This window comes from Danio rerio, chromosome 23 (genome assembly GCF_052040795.2).
Source record: "Danio rerio strain M-AB ecotype USA chromosome 23, GRCz13ab, whole genome shotgun sequence".
Lineage (NCBI taxonomy): Eukaryota > Metazoa > Chordata > Actinopteri > Cypriniformes > Danionidae > Danio > Danio rerio.
Window position 1 is genome coordinate 17623059 of NC_141043.1, and position 23837 is coordinate 17646895.

General features: G+C 37.0%; 1 long non-coding RNA gene across 1 annotated transcript; it reads right to left on the reverse strand.

Moving 5' to 3' along the window:
- Window positions 1-20709: 20709 nt before the first annotated feature.
- On the reverse strand, window positions 20710-23168 carry LOC137489107 (uncharacterized). Its single transcript, XR_015524208.1, has 5 exons — window positions 23062-23168; window positions 21998-22090; window positions 21738-21823; window positions 21350-21392; window positions 20710-21252 (listed from the first exon to the last, which is right to left on the reverse strand). It is a non-coding gene; the product is annotated as an uncharacterized LOC137489107 (long non-coding RNA).
- Window positions 23169-23837: the final 669 nt, after the last annotated feature.

Consider the following 23837-nt stretch of genomic DNA (forward strand, 5'->3'; position numbering starts at 1 on the left):
CTTTTAAAGCAACTGCTAACATTTATCACAATCACATCTCCAATAAACACACACACGCGTGCATGCACACACACACACACACACACACACACACACACACACACACACACAAAGTGCTGCAGTGAAATGTGTTACTCTCTCCTCAATGCTGACAATGCAAAAAAAAAAAAAAAAAACTGAACAGCAAAAAACACAAAATAATTATTTTAAATTTTAAAGTTTTAAATAATTAAAAGCTCTGTCAAATCTCAAAAAGTTTAAAATAATTATAGAAAACAAAAATAAAGTTGGCAACACCGAAAAACCAAAGGATCCAATCTTTTATTGTTATAATTATCTCATGACAACAAACTTTTTTTATTGTTTCTAATATAAATTCATAGATGGAAACACAGCTCTGAAAAATACTTAGCAACAAACTCACAACCTGGGACTGGACAGGGGAGCTTTTGTGTGTGGATGGCTATGTGTATCATGTTTTTGTGATTCCCTTTGATGATGTGCACATGTTACCTTACTGAGATGATGGAATTTAATTTTGGCTTAGTTGCCAGAAAGATACATACAACTGTTAGCATCTGTACATTATGACAGTATGCAATATCCAATAAATACATATACTTAAACAAAAGTAATGTAAGAAGTTATATGAGGAGAGGCTAACTAGCTAACAATGTAGCTTTCAAGTACACAGTTCAAGATAACAACAATGTAGCTTTCAAGTACACAGTTCAAGATAACAACAAAATAACTTAAAACACAGCCTTATTTTATAAACCCTCAAAAACATTTGAACACATTTTACTTACTCATTTTAGATTCTTATTTAAAGCCTAAAACATATCAGACTCAACATCTGAATTGATAGACAGAGAATAGAGCACACTCAGCAGTAAACAAATCAAACACCTGGCTCTCTTAAAGGGCCAGCATTTTCTGAAAACTCTTTCTAACACCTTTGTGTTTAGAATAAGACGGACAGCCTGTGGGAGTGTATGGTGATGCCTAAATCATTGTTTTTTACAGTATTTACTGCACAATCTACAGAGTAACAGTGCAGTTATACTAATTAAACACACCTGATCAAACTAAATCTAAAGGTAGTGTTTTGAAGCAGGGCTGGAACTAAATTCTACTAGGCTGTGGCCTTCCAGGAGTTTGACACCCCTGGTACATAGCATATTTTCAAAGCAACTGCCTACATTTATCACAGTTATGCACATATTGTTTAATAAAAACAATAAAAATATACTATAATATAAACCTTATCCATAGAAAAAAAATAAATAAATAAATAATCTGATTCTCATGTCGTTCCAAATCTGTAGTGATAATAAAAAACACAACAAATATCATGATTTATACATTTATTTAGGAAAGCCTTGATACTGTTAATGGCACTTTTACTTGCCAGTTTTCCAGACAAATTCATTGAGTCCCTTCAAAAATGTATGTGCGTGTTGTTTAAGATATATATATATATATATATATATATATATATATATATATATATATATATATATATATATATATATATTTTTTTTTTTTTTAAATAACACATTTTTACTAGTTATTTAGCAAAATACTAATATTCAGTTGAAAGTGCAATTTAAAATCTTATCTATAGGTCAAACTAGGCAATTAAATTAGATTAATTATAGAAAAAGTAAACAAAGTTAAAAAATTATTGTGACAATTTCTTTGCTCTGTGTGAATATTTTTGCCTTTAAATGCATTTCGTCCATATCTTACACTTACCTTTTAATAAGCTCTGTGGCATTGGTTGACTCTTGATACTCAATGTTAAAAACATAAAAGGAACCAAAGAAAACACAGAGATAAAATAAATATAAAATAGCAACATAAAGCATCAGAGTAGATGGGGCAGTAATGGTTGAACAGTAATTTACCATTTATTATCACAGTAAATATCTGTAATGGTACATAGAGTAAATTACTGTAATTTATTCTTTGCACTGCAGAATTTCATACAAATCCTGCTCCTTTTACAGTAAAATACTGTTTCTTTTCATTACAGCTAAACACTGGCTATTTTGCAGTTATTTACTTCATAATCTACAGTAAGGGTTAACAGTGTAATATTAATTCTCTCTCTAGACTTTGTTTTAGGGCTTGTTCTTGTTGGCGCAATATAGCCTCGGCTTATTGCACGTACGAATCCGATTGTGAAGAATGATTAAGCGCTTGCATTTTTTATTGCATCCTTTTCGCAAGTTATTTATCTATTTATTTTTTTAAAGTGGTGAGAGCATTATTTACTGGCAAACATGTTCCATGATCTCGTACATCAACAAATAAAGTAGCCTACCTAAATTAATTGACCTTTTATGTAAAAATTAAGGAATAACTTAACTTAATTAAATATTAATAAATAAAACATCCGTATAAACGTAGGCCTACGTGTTTGTTTTTGAACTTTCGTTAATAAAACAAAACTGTTTATAAATATTGTAGTTAAATATTAAATAACTTTAACTGCTTGAAACCGTATAATAATTAAACGTGACATTTTTTAAAGAACTTAGCAAATAGCCTAAATGGCACTTTACTAATCAGTGTAATAATAATATAAATATTAATAATTATAAGTAAAAAGTAAATATTAACCTAGTAACAATATATGTCAGATGTTTAAAAAAAAACAACGTAGGTTCTCTCCACCTTTTGTATTCATATTTTAAATTATTTGCCAGAAAAACTAACATGTTGACTTTGTCCGGTTTAAGTGAAGAATAGGGTTATAATGTTTCCAGCAATACACTGTCAGACGGTGTGCTTGTAGCGAAAATGCACAGACAGGCTACTTTTTCACAACCATGCGATAGGGCTTCTTGTTTTTGTTTCGCAGCCCGCATTACTCGCAACACAGGTTTCTCTACGCTGCGGAGCGGCGCGTTCTTAACTAGTTACCAAATATGTTGCTCCATTTCTCGTCAATGTCGTTCATTTATCACTTTCTCTTTTTTATCTGGCCATATTTTGCAAATGCCTCTGCCATGCCTGGCTGAGCTGGGCTTTTGCATTTAGAAGACAGGAGTTGATTAAGCCTACATGGCTTTTTTCCCTCGCTGTCAATCGCCACTGGCTTGCATGATTCGGGACCCATGGATCTGCGTATCGATGGATTTGCTCTTCAGTGTTTGGACTCTCAGCAGTGAAAATTAAAACACACTTTAACACTTAAAACCCCCCTACAAAAAGCTTAATCTAAATTCACCTTTCTCGGTCGGCATGAATCCAAAATGTTCCCAGATGTAAGATTTTGTTTTCTTACAAGATTCATGGTTGAACTTGAACTTGCTGAATCGCGCCTAATGTTATATTCTAACAGATATGTAATACTTGGCAACATAACAGTAATTTGTGTTTTAAAGTGCGTGACGTCACGTACTACAGCAATGTGTACAGCGGTGGCAATGGACAACGGCGGTGGCAACTGACCACGGCGGTGACGCGGTTGTCTCGGTGACCGTCACAGCCCTAGTCTTAAGTGTGTGTATATATATATATATATATATATATATATATATATATATATATATATATATATATATATATATAATATCGCAATATATATCGCAGGGAAAAAAAATATCGCAATGTCCATTTTTTCCAATATCGTGCAGCCCTAGTTTGAAACCAACACAGTTCCCACCAGCTTTTCTTTTTAGGCTTTCAGGACATTGTCACATCCATGAACAGAATAACTGGCTTTATTAATAGCCTAATTGTTATTATTTGACCAACTCATTATAGGCACAACCTCAAAATAGTTTCAAGCAGTTATAAAAAATAAAAGCATGTAATCAAGGTGTGCTGCAATTGTCTTTCATACATGAAATAAAAGTTTGTTAGTGAGAGAGAAACAGAATTGCGGCTCATACCGTGCGTTTACTTAATTTTATTATAGCCAGTAACAGATATGCAAAATGGAACATAATGACACCTATTTTAAGGTTTTGCTTAGAGTGACAGGTAATCAAAGATTAACATAATAATAATAATTGTTATGATAAATTGCAGACCGTCTGTGTGTTTCCTCAGTAAGCAGGAGCTTCTGGAAGGCAACAAAAACTGATATGTGAATCAAACAGTTTATTGCTCTCTTCTGAAGAAGACTGGGGTATTCCCAGCTTTTATACATCATACTCAAGGTTACATGGGCTGTGAATACGTGCAAATATTCAGCTCAGTTAAGCAGAACAATTTTATCCAGTGCTCAAAAATGTCAAGGTGCAACGTCAAGGCGCCTAGTACAGGGACAACTTACAATAAGATAAGACACAGTTAGAAAACAGAATAATTAAGGAGTGAGTACATGCATATTTCTTTCAATCCCCTCTTCCAGGCTGTTTTTACAAGAGCCTGAATCATACCATATTCTCATAAACCCTATTTGTTAAATGGTTACCCTCAGTTCCATTTATAGCTAAATGTTCATACCCTTTACCTAAGGCATTAACCATCCTATATATTCATTCTATAAAACATCTCAGAAGACATGGACCAAAAATACATACACATAAGAAAATAATTAGTACCGGTACCACCATTGAGACAAATGGAGCCAATGATCCAAACAGGCTTTCTAAAAATCCCCATCCCCAATTATAATTTCTTTCCTTCATTTCATCCTCATGCACCTGTGATGATATCCTTTTCATCTCCCTTACAGCTTGTCCTACTCGTCCAAGATCCTCATCATCCGCGGGAACGTAAGTGCAGCATTGGCTCTCTCCGACCAGGGAGCAGACCCCGCCCTTTTCCGCTAAGAGCATGTCCAGAGCCAGTCTGTTTTGCATAGGCATTAGTCTCAGAGCTTTCATCTCCTCTCTTAGTCCAGAAATGGCATCTGTGGTACTGTTAATAAAAGAGGCCAGTCTATAATGCATGATCTCTTGCTGTTTTAAGGCATCTGCCAACTAAAACTGGGAATCATAGCCTCCCAGAATCTAGTCCAATGTGATCTCATACGGTGTTCGTCGGGAACGTCGTCCAGGGGAACTGACCTCCGTTCCCTTCCGGATTGTCTGGCAAGATGCATGACAGTGACCATGTGTTGTAATTGGATCACAGTACAAAGACCAGTCCAATTAGTGGGGTAAGTGTTGAAGATGGTTTCTCCCCCACAATACCAGTACTAGTCATTGGCCAGGACTGCGTCCTGTCTCGGTCAAGTGGGGACACAAGTTACATTGCTGCGTTGACAGTATGTGTTGTTCAGGCTGTAACATGCCGTGACAGCTGTCTCATTTGTGATATTAGCACATTAAAGTTTGTTCAGTTCACAGGTGCCTGGGATGTAACGGGGACAAACACTTAGTAGAGAACTATATTTTTTATTCTTTCGCCACTGTAAATATATCCCCGAAAATCGATCCCTTTCGCCAATTACTATATTACAATCTTTAGCTCTTAAGGTGGATACATTACCTCCATTTGTCCCATTAAAGCAAAAAGAAAAAGTGAACTCATGGGGTTTTGTCAACAAAATATTCAAACCCATATTTCTAGGTGTAGGTATTACAACAGAATGATTCTTTCTGCTAGTTGATCTGCAAAAGGGCTCCCATGTTTTCTTGTTAGATACACATGTGGGGCGCCACTCATAAATATCTCCCAAAGCATTTGTACAAAAAGCAAGTTTAGTACATGTAAAAGGCAAAGGTTTCAAGGATATAGTCACAGCGGAGGAGAACACTTCTTGGCAGACAACACATGACTCATTGGTTGTCTGTCGTGCAGTCCAGTTGGCATACTGCCAGAATAAGTTGTGCACTTCAGTGTGGGCCTGTGTCAGTCCCAGTAGGATTATCAGTAGAAGTAGTCTGCAAAACAAAAATTATTAATATCGTATCATAGACATTTACTTCAATGGTTTCATTCTGGTGCCATGGATCCACTGTGGAAAAAGATCAGTTAATACAGCAGTGCGTGTAACAGCCAGAACCTCAGCTGGCCCTTTGTATTTGGGGTCAGTTAAATCTTTCTGGGGTTTTATATCTTTTATTAGGTTCTTGTCCCCTATCTGGAAAAGGTGTGCTGCCTCAAGTGGAATTTCAGGGTGTTTCTTTGTTACCCTTTCCCAATACTGATTGAGTTTCTGAATTAGGGCCGCTGAGAATTCTGACATGTGGTTAGAAAGCTCAATACCCACTCCCATAATTCCCCCTTGCCATGGGATAGGGAAAGGTCTTCCCATGACCAACTCATATGGTGATAAATAATCCAAATTTGCTTGTGGTGTCATTCTCAAATCTGCTAGTACTATTGGTCAAATTTTTACCCAATCTTTATGACCGTGTTGTCTTAAGGGCTTCTTCATCTTTGTTTTTAAGGTTCTGTTAGTTCGCGCCACAAATCCAGATGATTTTGGATGATAGGGTATGTGGAAACGCCAATTTATATTTAATTCAGTTGCCAATTGTTGCATTACCTTTGATGTAAAAGGTGTTCCTTTATCTGAATCAATGCATTGTGGGATCCCATATCTAGGTATAATTTCAGTGATCAATTTCTGTGTTACCACTTGTGCATTTTCCCTTGAGCAAGGAAAAGCATCTACCCATTTTGAAAATTTATCCACGCAAACCAGTAGATACTTAAACGGTCCCCTCTTGGGCATATGTGTGAAATCTACTTGCCATTCAGAAAAAGGTGTGATTGGTCTTGGTAAATGTTGGTGCTGTGCCACAGGTTTTGATACATTATAGTGAGCGCATATAAGGCATTTGTCAAGTATGTTATTAATGGTGGTTTCTAGTTTTGGGACACAAAACAAAGATCGCATCATTTCATGTACCCCTCTTCGTCCACGATGAGTGACACTATGAAATTCGTGGACAAAGAATGACAGTGCCAAATGTGGGAGACATAGGCAACCAGTGTTGTCCTGCCATAGACCCATCTTTTCATCAAACTTGGAAGAAAAGGCATCCCAGAAGGACTTATCCTCGTCAGTGGCTCATGCTTGAAACATTGCCAAATCAATGTCAGGGAGCATCCCTGAAGCCGAGGTTGTAGACAACAAGGAAACGTGCATAGAGTCCTCAGGCAAAGGCTGTTGTGCTGCTAATTTAGCATGTCGATCAGCCAGAGCGTTTCCTTTGGCTTCATCAGTGTGTTCCTTCGAATGGCCTTGAGTTTTAACAATGGCCAGTTGCGAGGGAAGATGGCAGGCCGTTATTAAATCAGTTATGAGGGTATGATGGGACACTGCTCTACCATCAGCGGCAATAAATGTCCTAGATTGCCAGATGGCGCCAAAATCATGTGCCACACCAAAGGCATATCTAGAGTCTGTGTAGATTGTAACTGGTTTGTCAGCATTTAATATGCAGGCTCGAGTGAGGGCATACAGTTCAGCCGCTTGTGCTGAATTAAAAGGTAGAGGGCAGGCTTCTATAACTTGATCAGTCAGTGCAAACACAGCATAACCACAGAGGTTGAAGCCATCTTATGGCTTTGAACAAGAGCCATCTACAAGAATGACTTCTCCATGTTGTAGTGGTCTTTCAGCCAAATCAGATCTCATGGAGCAGACAGCATTGATTTCCTCCAAACAGTCATGTTGTTCAACCAACAGTTCATCATCAAATGGTGATAACATGTGATGGAGGGCAGCAGCAATATGGCTATGTCCAGTCAGGCTTTTCACAGTCAGATTGGCAGTAGAAAACAAAACTTGTTCATAACCAGCCCTTCTCTGGGCCGATAAATGCTGTGTATTGAGGTTATTCAATACATGAGTTACCTGATGTGGTGAATGCAAAATCAGGGGATGCGAGAGAACAATTTTCTCTGCATCCTGTACCATGACTGCACAGGCAGCAATAGCTTGTAAGCATCTGGGGAGGCCCCGAGCTACTATTTCTAAAGTCTTTGACAGGTAGGCGACAGGTCACATGCCACCCCCGTGTTGCTGGGCCAACACTCCTGCAATGGTGCTGTCGTCATTATGGGCATACAAATGGAAAGGAAGGTCATAATTTGGTAAGCCTAAAGCTGGGACAGAACAAATAGCCTTCTTTAGAGCATGAAAAGCTGCCCGAGCCTCATCCGTCCAAATGACGGGTGAGGTTAGTGGCTCTTTGTGCTCTACACATGAGCGGAGAATGTGATCATAATGCGAACAATCAGAGATCCAATTGACCAAACCCAGAAACGACAGTAGTTGCTGTCTTGTTTTGGGGACAGGGTGTGTGGCAATAGCTGTAATGTGGTCTGTTGTCAATGATCTCTGTCCTTTTGACAAATGATGACCTAAATATATTACCTTGGCAAAATTGTAGCATTCTTTGGAAACTCGAAACCCACAGTGTGCCAGATGATTTAGCAGAAGCATGGTTGCATGCTTGCACGTATCGTAGTTTTGTGCAGTGACTAAGAGGTCATCAGCATATTGGTGGACAGCAGCCCCTTCAGGCATATGTAATAATTGTAAACAATCATGTACTACTGCAGAAAAGTAGGCTGGACTGTTGACATACGCCTGGGTTAACCTGGTCCAGGTGTATTGGATTCCTCTGTGGGTGAAAGCAAAAAGAGGTTGGGTCTGCTCTTCTACAGGAATGCTAAAAAAAGGCAGAACAGAGGTCAACAACAGAAAAAGTATCATGTGTACAATTGATACTAGACATGATGGTTGGTACATTGGGCACAACAGGTGTTATTGGTATTACGGCCTCATTGATTTTTTGTAAATCTTGTGTGAACCACCAAGAACCATTTGATTTCGGAACGGGGTTAACAGGGGTATTGTAAGGGCTTTGACAGGGTCTGAGGACCCCTTGCTTCAAAAAGGAGGCGATTATTGAATCAATGGCCGAAGCCTTTTCCTCACCTAGTGGATACTGTTTTATGCTGACTTGGACATTATGTTTCAATGTGGCTTCGTATGGAGGACATACCACCGGACCAGTGTCATCCTTATGGGTTGCCCATAGATGAGGAGGTAAACTAGAAAGTGCTTCTTGGTCTGCAACAGTTAAGTTGTCATGCAGAAAGAAGGGCAGGCCATTAAGTGGGCTCAGACAGGGCTTAGCACTATCTGTTGTGTGTACCACCAGCTGGTCATGTTTAAAGGTCATAGTGACACCTAATGCGGACATAAGGTCACGTCACATTAAGTTATATGAACACGAAGGCGTAAATACAAACTGTAGTATAGTCCTTGTGTTTCCAACCTTTACAGGCAGTGGAGGGGTCAGCTAAGTTTTAAAAGGGACCCTATCTATTCCCACAGAATCTATAGTTGAAGCACAAATAGGACCCTCATACTGTCCCCCAAACGGCGTACGAGTTGCCCTAGAGTCCAAAAGAAATGTATACATTTTGCCCTGCACCTCAACTGGAAGGGTGGCTGGTTCTTGGCCCTTCACAGAGATAATAGAAGTAGAGAGCAGTGTTGCGTTTGGGGATTCAGGACTCTGTGGGGACCCCTATTGTGGACCCTGTGTCCCTTGATTGGGCACCTGGGTTGGGGAAAAATTACCCTGTTGGTGAGGGGAGGCTCCTTTCTGCTTATCAGATTGCTTCTTTCTACATTCTCGGGCCCAATGACCCTGTTTTCCATAGTAATGACACTTTCCCTCCCTTCGGGGTCGTGCCCCCCATTAGGTGCCGGCCTAGAGCCTTGGAACCCATCCTCCCATTTGTAGGAGGGCGACATTTAAAGTTTGATGGAACAGACCATCGCCAGTCATCGTTCGAAGCTTTTGCTTGAGCTGTTTTGGAGTCATTTGAGATCGATAAGATAATTGTAATTTAAGTATCTTCTGAACATCTGGAGTACAGTTACTAATAAAAGTGGAAATAAACAGTGGTTGTGGGTGTCTTTCAGGGAGATCAAATCTTCCCAGACGTATCCAACCATTGGAAAAACACTGGAGGAAGGCAGAAACTGTCTCTTTCTTTTCCTGCTTACAGCTGGTCACGTGTGAAAAGTCTCTGTGAGCACAACGAGTGTCCACAAGGTAAGCAGTAAGCTGTCGCTTCAGGATATCTATAGCACCCTTTTCATCCAGCCAGTAAAAGTACGGTACATCTTTTGTGTATTCTTGTTCCTCATAATCCCCTTCTTTAATTTTTACTCTACACATCATTTGCTGGATTTGTAGTTTAACCTCATCATTTTTAGAGCACAAGCAAGGAACAGCATCAATGAGGGCCGTCTCATCATATTGAGACCATTTTGTTCATTAATATAAATTTATAATCAGCTCCTGTAAGCTGTGCATTTCTAGAGACACGTATCATAGTTTCTACAAATTCTACTGGCCTGCTCATATCAGGAAGCAGTGAAATGAAATCCTTGAGCTGTGTTGCGGAGGGGGGGGGGGGGGGGTTACTTTGGCATGTCCCCCTTTCTATGAGACCCATAGGAAAGCCTGATTATCCCCTTGGTCTGGTTTCTCTGTGCGAAGCGCCTCTAATTCTTGTACAGGATACAGTGGCATTCTCTGCTGTGCCTTTCCTTGCCCCTCATAAGGAGGGTGGGAAGAGAGGGTAGGATTAGGAACAGTAACTTTAACTAAGGGAACAGTAACAATGGGGGCTGGAGGCACTTTGGGTGTCTCCTTTCTTTTTACCTCAATCTTTGATGCTGAGCCTTTAAGAGGCTTCGGAATTAATTTTTTTTGACTCTTTTGGAAGGTTAATATTTTGTTTATCATTCCACACACTCATCATCTACATCCAGATTTCATAACCCTTTCTCATATAATCATGGTCCCATTCGGGATCTCCTTCACTTTCATAAATTAATTTGTGAGCCCGTTTTAGCAAATGGGGGTCAAATGACCCGTCTATAGGGTAGGGACACATCGCTTGTGCCTCAGCCCACCCAGCTAGATTATCTAACCATGGATCAGTGTAATATCCCCACCCACATCGATACATCCAATCTTTAGGGCTTTCCCCTATCTTAGGCTTGGGGTATGAACCACACATGTTAGTAAATACTTACTAGACAACACACAGAATGATTGTTATACTTTTGTATAGCGCGCTCTTCTTGGCTTGTCAAGGAAAATCCCAGCCAAGGATTACTCAGTTCAGTAATGAAGCTTATCAGGCAGTCAAAATCAAATTCATGTCTTGCCAGCTTCCTGAACACTCAGTTCAGTGATGAAACTAATCAGGTAGTCAAAACCAAATTCATGTCTTACCTGATCAGCTTTATCACGTCGGGGTCACCAAGTTGTTGGGATAAATGGCAGACCGTCTGTGTGTTTCCTCAGTAAGCAGGAGCTCCAGGAAGGCAACAAAAACTGATATGTGAATCAAACAGTTTATTGCTCTCTTCTGAAGAAGACTGGGGTATTCCCAGCTTTTATACATCATACTCAAGGTTACATGGGCTGTGAATACGTGCAAATATTCAGCTCAATTAAGCAGAACAATTTTATCCAGTGCTCAAAAATGTCAAGACGCAACGTCAAGGCGCCTAGTACAGAGACAAATTACAATAAGATAAGACACAGTTAGAAAACAGAATATTTGAAGAGTATGCATATTTCTTTAAATATGTAAGGTCCGACCCACTGGTCCAACGGCGGCAGAGGTAATTGACTAATACTTTAGATGGCCGTTACCAGCGCTCGTTCTAAAATACTTTAGTTAGTCCCGCTTAGGTGTACACCCTTGAGTTAAGACAATCATCATTTCTAATTAGAGGTTAGGGCATTATTATAAATGTACCCGACTACTGGACTCTATAGTAGCTTTGGTTTTCACCAAGCCCATGGTTTCCCATATGAACTTAATTTAGAATAATATCATCTTCAAACAAAGGTCGGGTACCCAATCTAGGTTAGTCGTGCAACAACTTGTTGACCTAGACGGAAGTTATCGCCCTTTCCACCTAAGTACACATGAATCAATATCAAGAGTCAGTCAGATCGCTAAAACACAATTAGTGTGCCCAATGCTCCATCTCAATTGGATTTTAGTCCGTCTACTGACCTGACGCAAGACATGCGGAAACAAGGATTCAGCGTAATCTACTAAGACTAATAATTACAGAGTGGGCAAAATATGTTCAAACATAACAATTTATTAAACAGGTAAACAAAGGTAATCATTCAAATCCAATTCAAACAACAGACAAAATATAATCTAATCTAAAACAATAAAAATATCATCAAATTAATCAAATCAAATCTGTAAACATAATGAAAAGAGGTTTTAGAAATGTTTACCTGGAGATGAAAACTACACACAGAAGTTGTGCAGGATATCTGCATACAGATTCCCTGACTTCTCTGCCACCTTCTCTTAAATACCCATTTTTGCACCTCAGGGTGTTCCTTTGATATTTACCATTTCAACATCACTCTATTGATATAGAAGTTTCGTGTTCTTTTGTTTTAGTGGGAAGAGGTCTTGGCCGGGGTTCTCGTGATATTAGCATTTGGTTGTTCCTTTGTTTTGGGTAGAAGGGGGTTTGGGCTGTGATGCTTGATTTACAGTTTTATTACTGGTCCTAAGGCGAGTATTTTAACGTTTAAAGGAGTGAGACCTTCTTTGCCAGACCCACCGGAACCTTCAATGTGTTGACATTTGAATATCTTAAGACAGAGATGAAAAGAAGAAATGCATGTCAGTAGATAAGTGTCCGTGAGAGGTTTCGTTCCCACACTGAGGGTGGTGGGTGAGAGTTCTTTGATGTTTATCAGGTGTCTGTTCCTGTTAGAGCCTGAACATTTGATCATTTACAAAGCAGTCTTACAGTAATCATTTCTGAAATCAACCTTACAGTAATCATTTCTGATACCAGCCTTACAAATAATAATAATAACAATAATAATATTTATTATTATCATTATTAGCAGGTTGTTGTTATTCTGTTCATTGCTCTGACAAGGTTCTGTAAGCCTAAAAAGAACAGTTGAAGAGAATCACTTCACTTTTAACAAATAAATAAATATATATAAGCTAATTTATAATAACCTTAAATTATAGTTTTTTACCCACGAGTTTGTGTGTGTGTGTGTGTGTGTGTGTGCGTATATATATATATATATATATATATATATATATATATATATATATATATATATATATATATATATATATATATATATATATATATTTAGTCCCATAGCCTAAACCGAAAAGAGTAGGCTATAGGCAATTAGATTTTTATTTTCAGAAAGAGATAACTGCAGGGCCAGGGTTTTGCATTGTGAATTATATTTTTCAATACTATAGCTAACAATTTTGCTTTTGAACTATATAGACAGTCAAAGCACAGTGTAATAAGTTAAACTGTCCACAATTTAGTTTGGATGCGATAAATTGTAAGGAAAATATACATTAAATACAAAGACTGGTTATTTTACTGGTGATGAGGCACACTACAGTGTAACCTTATATTTTACTCATTATTTTAATTTATATTTTGTTAATTAATACCTAAAAGTAAAAATGTTATTGAATGTACTAAGAAAGATTTTTTATTTACTTTAAAAAACGTCTGGTGCAAAGCTTAATAGCTGTTTGTTGTGAAAGTTATTGATGTGCTCTGACTCCTTTAAGGGAGGTGCACTGGAAAGTAGGTGAGAGAAAAAAAAAGGAAGTGGAGAAAAGTTCGACAGATGCAATGCTGTTGTAATGCTGACTGTGAATGTTATGTTGATGTTCCAGATTAAAGAAAAATAAATGAATTATCACCCTGGTAACCCGCGTTTATTTATGATACCCACATTGGAGAGACTGGTGGATAAACAGCCAGAAATAAGGGTTACAACAGATTTTCAACAAAAACATATTCAATGTCATAACAAGTGCCCTTAAGTACCTAGCCTAGTTGACAGCAAGCATCAAGTGTTTATTGAGATTGTGTCTGTCATCTGTCTTTATGAAGCATTAAACAGAAGCTTGTATGGTGACCGCAGTGATGTTCAGCTGACGAGGCGCATTTTTTTAGTCTGTAACCTACCCTATAGATTTTTTTTTTTTTACATATAATGTTCCATTACTTAAAATTTCATTAAAAAGTATATTTATAGTTTATATATAAAATACAAATATATAAAGGGCCTGGATAAATTATATATTTTATAAAAGGATTGTTTATGGACTAAGTTAACTGAAATTCTCCAAATGGAAAATGACTCAAGTTGAATTTTTCATTACCTGTGTTAGTCTGGGGTTTAATTTCTCACAAAGGTGAAAAACTCTGATGCATACAATCTCAGCATTGTTGAAATGAAAATCAAGCGAAAGGAGAGAGAGACCAAGTGTGTGCGCGAGAGGACTCATATCTCCTTGGTGACCAATCTTCATCGACTGCAGATTCCAGCAGTAAGAGCAGACTGTGAAGGTTTAGTAGCACAGTTTTTCTTAAAATATTGCAATGCACACAACATAATGAGTGACATATCAGAGTTAAAAAAGAGGATAAACTGTTGGTGCACTGTTAGACCTTACCAGGCTTTTTTACAGTAGAACACTGGCAACACTGTTGCCAGCTACTCACTGTAAAAGTTTGGTTACGGTAAGTAACTGGCAACAGTGTTGCCAGTTAATTACTGAAACTGAACCATTACAGTGAGTGGCTGGCAACAGTGTTGCCAGTTGTTTACTGTAACCGAACCATTGCAGTGAGTAGCTGGCAACAGTGTTGCCAGTTAATTACTGTAATAGAGCAGTAGTGGTAACTAACTGGAAACTGTGTACAGTTAATTACTGTACTGTAGTGTTACAACTCACAGCATTATACTGCATACACAATAGTATGTCAAGGTGTTACTAAAATTAATTAGTATTCTTACATGTTATTAATTCTTTAATTTAATTGAGTTGTAAATTCTGACAAATTTATTTTATTGTTTTGGCAGCAAACAAATATAAAACAGAAAATGTATAACAAAATTAAGAAATCAGCAGATATAAATATCAGCTTACATATTACTGAGAGCCACAGGTCTGCACAGCAAGGCTGCAGTCAAACTAACGTTTAAGCATGCAAAATTCTGTCATATGGCTCTGCGAAAAGGAGTGGGATTAAACAAAATATTTAGAGATTGAAAAAGCAAGCAATTGGTCCATAATTTTTGTTCAGAGAGGTCATGGTTTGATCTTTGATTAGTCTCAAGCAATCCCATGATGTGATTTCGCAGTTCAGAGTTCTCCAAGTTTGAACTTTCCAATGCTGCAAACTGTAAAATTTGTCGCATGAGTTTGCATTCAGGGTCTGCAGCATTCACATGCGTATGAATGGAAGCCTAAGGGAGAAAAGTGCAGTGTGACTGGGACTTTAAGCTGTAACTCTAATTAAACACACCTGATAAAACTAATTAAGGCTTGTTAGAAATCTACAGGTAATGTTGAAGCAGGGTGGGAACTAAACTCTGCTGCTCTGCAGTTCTCCAGTAACTTGGAGTTTGACCCCCATGGTATATAGCAGGGGTGCTCAATCCTGTTCCTGGAGATTTACGTTCCTGCAGATTTCAGTTGCTACCCATATCAAACACACCTGCCTGTAATTATAACGTGGTGTTCAGGTCCTAATTAATTGGTTTAGGTGTGTTTGATATGGATAGCAACTGAAATCTGCAGGAAGGTAGATCTCCAGGAACAGGATTAAGCACCCCTGGTTTATAGCATACTTTTAAAGCAACTGCTAACATTTATCACAATCACATCTCCAATAAACACACACACGCGTGCATGCACACACACACACACACACACACACACACACACACACACACACACACACACACAAAGTGCTGCAGTGAAATGTGTTACTCTCTCCTCAATGCTGACAATGCAAAAAAAAAAAAAAAAAACTGAACAGCAAAAAACACAAAATAATTATTTTAAATTTTAAAGTTTTAAATAATTAAAAGCTCTGTCAAATCTCAAAAAGTTTAAAATAATTATAGAAAACAAAAATAAAGTTGGCAACACCGAAAAACCAAAGGATCCAATCTTTTATTGTTATAATTATCTCATGACAACAAACTTTTTTTATTGTTTCTAATATAAATTCATAGATGGAAACACAGCTCTGAAAAATACTTAGCAACAAACTCACAACCTGGGACTGGACAGGGGAGCTTTTGTGTGTGGATGGCTATGTGTATCATGTTTTTGTGATTCCCTTTGATGATGTGCACATGTTACCTTACTGAGATGATGGAATTTAATTTTGGCTTAGTTGCCAGAAAGATACATACAACTGTTAGCATCTGTACATTATGACAGTATGCAATATCCAATAAATACATATACTTAAACAAAAGTAATGTAAGAAGTTATATGAGGAGAGGCTAACTAGCTAACAATGTAGCTTTCAAGTACACAGTTCAAGATAACAACAATGTAGCTTTCAAGTACACAGTTCAAGATAACAACAAAATAACTTAAAACACAGCCTTATTTTATAAACCCTCAAAAACATTTGAACACATTTTACTTACTCATTTTAGATTCTTATTTAAAGCCTAAAACATATCAGACTCAACATCTGAATTGATAGACAGAGAATAGAGCACACTCAGCAGTAAACAAATCAAACACCTGGCTCTCTTAAAGGGCCAGCATTTTCTGAAAACTCTTTCTAACACCTTTGTGTTTAGAATAAGACGGACAGCCTGTGGGAGTGTATGGTGATGCCTAAATCATTGTTTTTTACAGTATTTACTGCACAATCTACAGAGTAACAGTGCAGTTATACTAATTAAACACACCTGATCAAACTAAATCTAAAGGTAGTGTTTTGAAGCAGGGCTGGAACTAAATTCTACTAGGCTGTGGCCTTCCAGGAGTTTGACACCCCTGGTACATAGCATATTTTCAAAGCAACTGCCTACATTTATCACAGTTATGCACATATTGTTTAATAAAAACAATAAAAATATACTATAATATAAACCTTATCCATAGAAAAAAAATAAATAAATAAATAATCTGATTCTCATGTCGTTCCAAATCTGTAGTGATAATAAAAAACACAACAAATATCATGATTTATACATTTATTTAGGAAAGCCTTGATACTGTTAATGGCACTTTTACTTGCCAGTTTTCCAGACAAATTCATTGAGTCCCTTCAAAAATGTATGTGCGTGTTGTTTAAGATATATATATATATATATATATATATATATATATATATATATATATATATATATATATATATATATATTTTTTTTTTTTTTAAATAACACATTTTTACTAGTTATTTAGCAAAATACTAATATTCAGTTGAAAGTGCAATTTAAAATCTTATCTATAGGTCAAACTAGGCAATTAAATTAGATTAATTATAGAAAAAGTAAACAAAGTTAAAAAATTATTGTGACAATTTCTTTGCTCTGTGTGAATATTTTTGCCTTTAAATGCATTTCGTCCATATCTTACACTTACCTTTTAATAAGCTCTGTGGCATTGGTTGACTCTTGATACTCAATGTTAAAAACATAAAAGGAACCAAAGAAAACACAGAGATAAAATAAATATAAAATAGCAACATAAAGCATCAGAGTAGATGGGGCAGTAATGGTTGAACAGTAATTTACCATTTATTATCACAGTAAATATCTGTAATGGTACATAGAGTAAATTACTGTAATTTATTCTTTGCACTGCAGAATTTCATACAAATCCTGCTCCTTTTACAGTAAAATACTGTTTCTTTTCATTACAGCTAAACACTGGCTATTTTGCAGTTATTTACTTCATAATCTACAGTAAGGGTTAACAGTGTGCGCATCTCGCTGGCGCATCTGTGACCAAGACAGAACGTGTTTGAGATGATCAAGAGCCACGGTATCAAACCACCAATTGAAAAAGATGAACCACATCCAACAGGAGGAACTGTGGATACCAGAGGAATCTGTCTGAAATGGATGTTTGTGTAGTAAACAAGCATGAATAACATGCAGGTTTTGGAGTATGTGGAATTCCCAGCATCACCTTGCATGTTTTTCATGTTTGTTAACTATTTAATAATATGATTTACCATTAACAAAGCATTTGTTAGTGCAATTATGAACCTTATTGTAGTCTGCACTCCAGCATTATAATGTTACATTTGTTCATTGTTTCTTCTTGTTAGCACGAATGTGTTAACTAATGTATTAATTAACACTGTAATAGACGTTAATAAGAGTTATCTTACATTTCTTTATGTTAAAGGATCACTTTATTTCTATTGTTTATGGGGGACTTTTATTTTGACAAGAAATCGTTTTTTCAGAGCTTAAAAGTAATGATGAGAGAACAGTATGGATAGCAGACATTTCATGATGGTTTAACAGAGCTCGTATTTAAAAGGACGGTTTATAAGTTTATTCCTGTTAATTAATGTATTAATTAATACATTAATTAACAGCATATACTAACAAGTAATTATGGTAGCTGTTATTCACACATGAACTCATGTGACTCATGTTGTAGTTTACGTTAGTTCATGATTACTGCCTGCATTAACTTATCATAAATTCATTAATTCATTTTCTTTTCGGCTTAGTTCTTTTATTAATCTGGGGTCACCACAGTGGAATGAACTGCCAACTTATCTAGCATATGTTCTGCGCAGCAGATGCCCTTCCAGCTGCAATCCATCTCTGGGCAACATCCATTCACACTCATACACTACAGATAATTTAGCCTACCCAATTCACCTATACCACATGTGTTTGGACTGTGGGGGAAACTGCAGCACCCGGAGGAAACCCAACCGAACGCGGGGAGAACATGCACAGAGAACTCTACACAGAAACACCAACTGACCCAGCCGAGGCTCGAACAAGCGACCTTCTTGCTGTGATCGACAGCACTACCTACTGCACCACCTCGTCGCCATCATGAAATTATTATAAAGTAATGTTTAGTTTACATATTAATATATCATAATTAATGTACTGTTGTTGTAAAGTGTTACCAAATCTTTTTAAAAAATATAAATAATGATTTAGCAAAGTCAAAATTATTAGATAGTTACCGGCAAAAGCTTATTTTACGTGTAAGTCTTGCATATTGTGTTGTGCTCCACCCTGCTTTTCTCTCTGTCTCTAACCAGCTTTCAGGTTAATTAGCTCCCAGCTGCTAATCATTATAAACCTGCCTGAGTCAAAATGGTTTGGCTATAAATACAGCCCTCTGAAGCTAGAAAGATAAGGAACACTTCTCCTGAGCTCTTAAGTGGAAAAATGTGTTTTTATTTTATTATTATAAATAATGTATAATATAATATTTTATTCTATTTTCTATTTTATTATTATTATATTTTTCACTTGTGGTTGTAATATTGTTCACTAGGGTTTTTGTAGTTGGATTAAGCCTTAAAGCCAAATTAACGTTGTACCATTATTGTAACATTATTGCGTTTCCATTGCTATTTAATATTTTGTGTACTTTGAGATTTACTTCCAAGTGTGACTAAAGGGTGAGTGCCTTATTTTATTTTGTATATCTTTACACCTGTTTATAGTTGAGAGGAAGCTCAGGGAAGTTTGTAATTGGATTTTCATTTTGGATTGAAGTGTTAACCATTTTTTTTAGTTTTTATTAGTTCTAATTTAATATTATTTTAGAAATTATAGTCTTCTTTGTTACACCTTTTAAACCAAACCCCTAGATTTAGAAGAAGGAAAAAAGTAAACAATTTTAATAACCTCTTCATATAACACCCTTTTAAAATATAAGACTGTTAAAATGTGTTAATTTTACTGGCCACTCAATAGATGAATACACAATGAAGAGATATAGTCTAACTCTAATCTGCATTAAATGATTTCTTTAATCACTTTAAAAAAAACATCTCCAAGACAGGACTTTCTGTATGAGTTTTTATTAAAATGAAAGGGAAACACAAGTCTATAAATGCCTCATTTAGAGGTAAATACGTTGACAGAGAAGCTTATTTAGACTAGATCAAACGCTGTAGCTGTCAAACATTGTTTACTTCATTTAGTCAGCGTAATTGTGAAGGACCATATATGCCTATTGGTTCAAGGTTTGCGAAGAAATTTCATGCTTGTTTGTAAAAGTATTTTCAAAATCCATAATATATAGTATTTTATTTTGATATATTTGTGGCTGCTGTATTTTGTAGTTTATAATAATAAACCTAAACGAGCACATGTCACTCCGCTGCTACTCCGTTTGCACTGGCTGCCAGTTGCTGCTCACATCAAATTCAAAGCTCTGATGTTTGCCTACAAAGTGACTTCTGGCCTTGCTCCTTCTTATCTGCTCTCGCTTCTGCAGATCTATGTGCCCTCCAGAAACTTGCGTTCTGTGAATGAACGTCGCCTCGTGGTTCCATCCCAAAGGGGGAAGAAATCACTTTCGCGAACGCTCACGCTCAATCTGCCCAGTTGGTGGAATGAACTCCCTAACTGCATCAGAACAGCAGAGTCACTCGCTACTTTCAAGAAACGACTAAAAACTCAACTATTTAGTCTCCACTACACAGCAAAATATGGGGACCCAAAACAACTCTATGGGTGTTAATTTCAACACTTTGAAAGTGTCTCATGGGGTCCACTCAAAACAGAGTTAAATCAACACTTTCAAAAGGGTTGGCACATTGACACCGAAGTAAGGGTTAATTTTAACTCTGGGCAGAGTTAAAAAATGTAACTATATTTAACACCGCCTGGTGTAATATATTATTTTATTCAACTCTCTTGAGTGTAAATATGGTAAAAAGGTCAAATAGACTGTAAATTACAAAAGAAAAAACATTTTATTTGAAAACATTCACCACTTCAACAATTCATTCAGTTTTTAAAATGCAACAATGTCATATATGCTTTAAATGTTTTATTAGTACAGAAAGTATCAACAAAATATGTGTGACCAGTGCTCAAAAAGGCTGTTTCAGTCCTTTGGTCCAAACTTGATGTTTCATCAGAGCAATTTGAAAGTTCAATATATCGTCACTCATAGTTTTCTTCTGAACGCATAGTTTTCTTATGAAATCACATTTTAAACAACTTGGCGTGCAAATCTTTCACTTCTGGTGTTTCATTGTTCCTCCATATCAAACACAGCAGTTTAAATGAAGGTATAAATGCTGTAAACTTGTGTGAAAACAAACTGGAGCTAGGAAATCTCATCAAGCATGTCCTGTGAATGAAGTGCTTCCCAGCCACAGGATGACCTTTTTATCCATGACGATGTAGTAGCTGCTGATCGCTCGTCTGGTGGTTCCAGATGCACGGATATAGGGTGATGCTCATCTAAGAACTCTTCAAGACTCCAGCATGGCTAAGAAAAATGTTTGAAAACAAATTGCAATCAAATTCTATGATATATTTAAAAGAACATTTCAAGTAAATAAAACATTCAAGAAATCTAAACTCACCTTTTGAAAATCTTCATGATGATCCACAACTTGACTCTCCCAGCTGGTTGAGGTGACAGGATATGGAAAAGTAGAAAAAACACATACATCACTGTTGGATCTCCAAAAACAATTAGGTTAACCACTATGACTAGAACTGGAAAAACAGGCAGCTGTCTGGCAGAATCCTGAATTTAACACAACACTTGGAGCAAAATTTAGAGGAGCTTAAAATCTTTTATATCATTTAGTGATGCTGACTTCCCCAAAATATTGGCCACAGTGTAAAAAATATTCATAAACTTACAGTTTTCTGTAAGCGTGCATGCGCGTGTGTGTGCGTGTGTGTGTGTGTGTGTGTGTGTGTGTGTGTGTGTGTATGTGTGCGCGTGCGTGCGTGTTTCTTTACCAGATTCAACTTGTTAGACCCTTTCAGGTCCAGTATTGACGCCACCTTTCCTGGAGTCTAGCAGATGTTTCAGGTCCAAATATAATCTAAAATATTAGGATAAGAAGAGGAAAAGTGCAAAGCAAAGAGCAAAACATTATTTAAGTAACAGTTCACCCACAATACAAAACTTATCACCTTCATGTCATTTGTTATTCTCTAATGCTCTAATACCCTCTCAGGTTATTGTGAAAATAAATACAGAACTTTATCAAACATACCTTCATTATTATCACCACAAAAATAAAAATACACCATCCGTCTCTAATCAGCCACCGTCACAGGGTCTTGTGTTATTGTATAGAGAACTGTGGCTGTTAAAAAAAACAACACATTAGTATCTAACACATATGCATAGCCTTCAGATAAAAAAAGAGAGATGAACATCACAAAGTATGCCTTACACTTTTTCAGATATCTTTTGATTCAGAAGTTGATTATTGATAATAAATCTACAAATCAAACCTGTATCATCATTAGGCTGCTCAAATATGAATCAGTTGATTAATTTTACAGACAGGTGGCTGTTTACAACGCACTAAAAAATGGAAATGTTGTGTACAGTACATGCTAAGTTTAGCCTATAGTTTTAAGCACAATATCATGCTGGAGAAAAAGCTTGACTAAGATGTTCCTGACTACAGAAATAGCCTAACTTACTAACGTCAGACATCCCGAGTTGGGAAAAGTCATTTTCGTTGATTTGCGGGAGGTAGCGGGAGAGATGAGAACCTGAAGAGCAATGGGATGAGTTGCGCGCGACGTACCTAAAGAGCGGTGTGGGTGACTTGCGCGCGACGTACCTGAAGAGCGGTGGGGGTGTCTTGCGCGCGACGTACCTAAAGAGCTGGGAGGGATGCGGTGGAGAGGGGTGTGCAAAGTGTTTAATGACCAGGCGGGAGACGCGCGATTTCCGGGAGATTATCATTCATTTGCGGGCATCTACTTGGGCACCTGGGAGTCTCGGTGCATTTGCGGGATAACGTTAACGTTAGTCCCGCAACTTCCGGGAGACTTCTGTAACGTTAAATGTCTGAGAAAGTGCAAACGCGGTCATTTAAAGACATTAATGTTAACATTACGACTTGGTTGTCAACACTTAAACTAATTCAAGCGTACGTTATCACGCGAGTCTATGGACTAACAGTATATGGACGGCCACGAATGAACCAGTTTAAAAGGACCGCGGTGTTTAAAATAACTAAATTAACATACACGAATAACAAACAATCATATGTTTTAGTCAGGAAGCCTTTTACAAGTAAGAATATGTTCATTTACTCACCAGATATGTTTTAGAAACTCTCCAGAGCTTATGGAAACCGTCCTGTGTTGCCGTTAGCATCCGGGCAGAGTAGGCTAGGCGCTCCGGGGATTCCCTCGCTAGTTTGCTTCGAATTAAAGGAGAAGTGTCGATTTTATTTTACAGATGTGTAACAACGCACAAAATGGCATTAAGCGTGACAGAAATGTGTTGAACATGTACATTTGATGTTTTTATGCACTATGTATGCGTGAGCATATATAACGTTAAAATCATTCTTGAAAAGAAGTCAATAGTAATGCAGTTAAGCTAGATACACAAACGACCATGAATGAACCGCAGAAGTTTAAAATTGTCACTCCATTCTAAAGTTATTAACTTAACAATATGTTTACAACTGTATTTCCTTAAAGAAAGTCAGCAAAATACCAACATTTAGGTAGTTTGACTCACCAAATGGCGTCTGGAAAATTCTTCAGTGACTGGGGCTGCATGAATTCCCGGATGTTGGAAATAACACCACCAAGTGTTGAAAAGATAACTCCTTGATTTCGCACTGAATAAAATCAATTCTAACTCTAATTATATTCATTTATCAAAATCTAACTCTTTAACGTCAACACTTTACTCTGAAATGCTTCAACACAGAGAATTTAACTCTGATGAATTTGCTGTGTACACTTCCTAATCTGTAATTGCCTCTCTGAATATCACACTAACTGTACAAAAAAAAAAAAAAAAAAAAATACTAATACTACTAATACTTCCCTTCTTAGACTTTACAGACCTGAAACTTG